This window comes from Mastigoproctus giganteus, chromosome 1, assembly GCF_048544385.1.
Source record: "Mastigoproctus giganteus isolate SK-2022 chromosome 1, ASM4854438v1, whole genome shotgun sequence".
NCBI classification, from domain to species: domain Eukaryota; kingdom Metazoa; phylum Arthropoda; class Arachnida; order Uropygi; family Thelyphonidae; genus Mastigoproctus; species Mastigoproctus giganteus.
The window spans coordinates 88,546,315-88,552,075 of NC_143575.1; positions in this window are offsets into that span (position 1 = coordinate 88,546,315).

Consider the following 5,761-nt stretch of genomic DNA (forward strand, 5'->3'; position numbering starts at 1 on the left):
TTTCCAACTGATCATGAGTTCTTGCAGTTGAATCCCCATGGGGCAGTTTTCATTAGGTTTACTGTGATATAGCAGGGTGTGTTGAGAGTCAAACAGATACTACCAACTGGAGTGTGGAGTACTTTCAATCTTTGCTGCATAATTAAACAATAAAATTTTTCTCCTGAGATGCAGAGGGGGTTCATTTGTCTCAATATACAGGCTGGAACTGGAGATGTTCTGAAAGCTCCAACAGCTATCCTAAGGGCACTATGCTGGATGGTGTTCAGACGTAATAGAGAACTTTTCCTGGCAGAGTCACAGACAGCTGCTCCATAATCCAAGCATGATCTTATTAAAGCGCTATAGAGATGTAGGAGAGAGCTTCTGTCAGCCCCCCAGGACATAGCAGGGACAGCTCTTAGGATATTCAGTTTTTTTAAGACAAGTATTCTGGAGGTATGCTATATGGGAAGAAAAATTCAGTTTATTTTCTAAATGTAACCCCAACAGACGAAAATTGTTAGTGACAGGATGGTGACATAAATTGTTAGTGACAGTGATCAGGTTGTTTTTTAAAAATATTTCTGGATACGGATGTAGTTTCCATTTTTTTACAAAAATGAATAGCAGTAGACTTCTTTTCTGCTAAGGAATAACCATTCCGCAATGCCCATGATTCTATTTTAGCTATAGAAATTTGAAATTGCCGTTCAATGGTGTTCATAGTTTGGTATTGAGTAGAGATAATGAGTCATCGGCAAACATGTATGATTGTACTGTATCTGGTACATCCCTTGTCATGTTTGTGATTCTTATTGCAAATAATGTTGGACTGAGAATGGAACCCTGTGGTACACCTTCCTCTTGTTCAAATGCTTTGGATAAATTATTCATGTATCTGACCTGAAAAGTTCTGTGGTGTAGGAAGTTTTGTATAAATTGTGGTAGATGACCTCTCAAGCCAAAAGAATGAAGATCTTGAAGAACACCATATCACCAGGTGGTATCGAAGGCTTTCTCAATATCGAGATTAATCATGACCAGATGCTGTCCATTTATGAAGGCATTACGTATATTTGCCTCTGCTTTTATCATTACGTCTAACCTGGAACGGTTTTTTCAAAGCCCGTACTGATTACTATTTAGCAAGTTGTTAATTTCCAGGAACCACATTAACTGCCTGTGAACCATTTTTTCCCCACGACTTCGCCTAAACAACTAGTCAGTGAAATTGGCCTATAGTTATGTGGAAAGGTACGATCCTTTCTGGGCTTTGGGAAGGCTAGAACTATTGAGTGACACCAGGAGATTGGGTAAGAATTTTCTAAGAATATTCGGTTGTAATAGTTTAACAATGATCTTTTAGCTCTGTTGTTCAGTTGTTTTAACATTATATAGTAGATCCCATCTGGACCAGCAGTGCTATTTGATGTTTTATTGAGCGCTCCAAAAAGTTCTGTTAATGTGAATGGCTGGTTGTATGGGTATGAAACATATCGTGGAAAAATTAATCTTATGCTGCTCTGCAGTTTCTTTAATTCGCTGAAAGGTTGGTTTGTAGGTGGCTACTGCTGATATACTGGCAAATGATTCTGCTAAGGCATTTGACGTTTCTCCCGGTGATGACAACTCTTTCCCTTCCCAGTTTAGTATTGTAGGCTGGGGACTGAACATATTTGCCATTAAGCGTTTGTATTTTTTTCCAGATAATTCTGCTGTCTGTATCCTTGTTTATACTCAAGGAAAAGCTAATCCTTTCTTTGCTTTATCGTCTTATTTGGCAGAACTTGGCTTTCAGTCTTTTGAAGTTAATTAGGTTGCTAGTTGTGGGAAAATTTACGAAATAAATTCCAAGCTCTATTTTTGTACTGTTTGGCGTGTGTGCAATCTTGATTACACCAGTAATTACTATGTTTCCGTTTCCCCGATAAAGATTTTGGTATTGCAGAGGTAGCAGCCTGTAATATTTGATTAGTTACATGTTCTGTGACATTGTCTATGGGTTGGAATTGGATTATTTTATTGTCTAACTGGACATGAGATGCATATTCATTCCAGTGTGCTCTACAAAATTTCCAAGTGGAGCGACGTAGTGAAGGCGAGTTTGCCCGTGTTTGCAGCTTGTAGAGAATCGGAAGATGATCGCTGTTTAGTGAATTTTCAAGAACAGACCACTCCATAATACTATATACGGAGGGAGAACAGATTGACAGGCCTATTGCACTCATGGATCCTGTCGAAATATGAATATAGGTAGATTCACCAGTGTTCAAAAGGGTAAGTTGATAAGAATCAAGAAGGAATTCTATCAACTTGCCTCTTTTGTCAATTGTTGGAGATCCCCAAAAAGGAGACGGTAGCTGTTCTATTAGATTTTCTAGGTCATCTGAAGATAATGAGAAATTAGGAGGAATATATATAGATGCTATTGTAAGAGTGATGCCAATTTCAATGTGCACTGCCACTACTTCAAAAGGAGTCTGAAGAGCAATATGTTTGGATGGTACGTTGTTTCTTATAAGAACCGCCACTCCTCCACGGGCTAGCGAGTGAATATTTCTTTCTCTTCTAAAGATAGTGTAATTTTTTATAGTAGGTGACACACTTGTGAATTTAAATAAGTTTCCTGTAGGGATATGCCTGCTGGATCATAACGGTAGATGAGATCATGTAAATTGTCTTTTATACTGCGAAACCCTCTACAATTCCATTGAAGGATTCTTTCCATTAAGCGGTTTTGTTGGTTGTTTTTGTTTCTGACTGCTTTTTAGATGTGACTTGTTTGCATCGATCCGATTTTCCTTTGTCTTTCTTTGGAAAGTAGGGACGCGTTACGTCCATCTCATCAGTTGTATGAAGTTCTACTATGACATCTTCTGAGTCGTGCTGGTCAATATTCTCGTTGAATTTGGTGGTTTCAGTCCATGGTTTCTGTCACTTTTGGTTTTGCTGTTGGGGATACATTGGCTGGAATGGTAATTGGGGTATTACAGGTTTGTTCAGTTTTTTGTTATGAAAGACACAGTTTGGGGGCAGTGAGCATGGAGCGTGCCCAATTAGCATTAGACATATTTGGGGGAACGGCAACATCTGTTTGTATACCTATTTACTGAAATTGTTTAGCAGCCGTTGCATATGTACATTTTGGATTTCTTTTTTTTTTAGGATTTGCCTTCTCGCCTCTGAATATGTCTCTTTATTCTCAACTTTATATTTCTGGATTTTTTTTTCCTTGCTTTCATAGTTCGCAAATTTTGGAAAAAGCTGGGTGATTACCCTTACAGTTTGGGCAAAGAGAAGTGGTAGCAGTTCATTCAGTTTGATTGTGCTCCTTCAATCCACAATTTGGACATATTGCCTCACCTCGACATGCAGTTTGGGAGTGTCCGTATTTTTGGCACTTGTAGCACCTGATTGGGTTCGGGATGTAAGAATGGACACGGCAATGGAGATAGCCTGCTTTAACAGATGACGGTAGGATGGGAGAGCTGAAAGTGAGAATTATGCTCCTAGTGGAAACAAGAACATCATCTGTCCGAGTCATAATTCTCTTTGCTTGTATGACTTTTTGTTCACGTAGCTCTTGAACTATCTCCTCCTCTGATATAGTTAACAAGTCCCATTCTGCAATTACTCCCTTTGAGTAATTAATTTCCTAGATATGGTATTCCAGCATTGTGTTATCATGTTACTGTTCCAAGATTTGAAACAAAAGATGACCTAATTGCAAGAGATGATAATAATAATAGTGGTGTGATAAGACAAGGTGGTTATGATGCTAGACCACCAGTGTGATGGACCCAAGTTCAAATTCCATGGTGGCATAGAAAAAAAAAAAAAAAAAATGGCTACAATTGCTTCATTGGATCTACCTACTTCCAAGGTCAAAGTGGTAGCTAAAAGAGAGAAGTGCCATCTCATGCCATTCCCAATAACTATGACCCACCAATGGATGCAAAAGGCAAAACTAATCAGGTCCACCTTCATAGATGAATGAAGATACCAGTAGAAATACTGATCATACTGCATTGAGTGTAGCATACAATAAAGCAACTTGCATTCAGCCCTCAGAGTTCAGTTCAAAAAGTTGGAGAGTGGAGCAAGTGGCACTGCCTCTTGTATGGCCATCACAAGGCCAAGGCAAGACCATCCAACCCAAAATGAGTAGAAGTGCTTCCTGTGCACCTGTGCTAGTGACCACTCAGGAAGGAAGAAAAAGCCACCACACAAAGTGGAGCATCAAAATGAATATGTTCATCATGTGAGCATACTATGAAGAGGCACTAGACACCAATGTGACAATGTACAGGATGACACCACACACTAAATTGTTGGAATGGTTGCCGACTGTTCAGGTCACCGAACATTGAAACATGGTACCACTCAGACATAAGTGATGCTGAATTTGAATATGAGGAGTACAATGTATACAGGAAGGATAGACAGGAGAGGTGGAGGGATTCTGTGCTTAGTTAAGAAGCATATTAAAACTAAGGCAGTGCATCCAGTTGACATGGGTGACCAGTGCAATGTTGAGTCAGTTTGGTGTGATATAAGCACAGGAAAAAAAAAAAAAAAAAAATTGAGAATAACAGGCTAGTGACTGTGACGAGTATAAGAAACAGCTATACAGAGAAATAGAGTAAACCAGCAAATTAGAATGTCTCATAATGGGGAATTTTTAACTTTTGACTGAAATTTGTGGGTTGGTCATTCACTAGCAAGACTTGGATGACTGTTTTCTATACCAACATGTTAGAGAGGCAACAAGAGGAAGCAATAGTCTTCAGCTAGTTATCAGCAGTGATTCTTCATGCATTAAGAATCTACAGTTAAAAAACCCACTGGGTAGCAACGATCAGAGTATACTAATGTGAAATTTAATTAAAAACATAACTAGTGTTAAGGGTAAAGGGAAAGACTTTTGCTTTCATAAGGGTGACTACAGCGATCAGACAGTTTTTAAATTGTGGGACCAACTGATGAAATTTTCAACAGAATACAGTAAACCCCCGCTATTCGCGGGGGTTACGTTCCTGAGAAATGCCGCGAATACCGAAAACGCAAATACTGAGTTATGGCTCCCATAGTAATAAAGGGGTTCCGTTCCAAAGTATGAAATATATAAGAAAAACTAGTCTAAAATTTTGTCTATGTATGTATTATATGTACCTTCATAATATGACTATGTACATAGTGAAATGCAAGCATATGGCATCGAAATGAAAATAAGAAACAATTTAATATTAAATGTAATATTTATTAGAAATTTCAAATAAATCTTTCAAACCAGCGCCTTTGCTAGCTAAAAAACTTATCCCGCCAGTCCTATTACCAGTTTCGCTAAAGTGTTGATAAAGGTGTTTTGCCTTACGAATGATGAGTGAACTTAACGGAATTTTATTTTGAGTTTGGTCTTCTATCCACAGATTTAAAGCCTTTTCCATTTTTTCTAATTTAACATCATGAGTTACAGAGCAAATTTTTGAAGAAATTAGCGCGTTTTCACGGACACTACGGCGGATTTTTTCTTCCAATTTTTTGATTGATCATACCGTTGACTCATTGATTTTATGTTTTGCCACTGAGGAGACACTGTCACCATTAGAAATTGTCTAATAACTCAATTTTATTCGCTAATGACATCACCTTCTTTGATCTTTTCACATTTCCCTTGTTATTCGTAGCCATATTTTTGTACGAGTTAGAAAGGAAGAAAGACCACAATAAAGTCATTTTCTTCCATTAACACGCTCGAAAAAGTCTGTTTTACACTGCA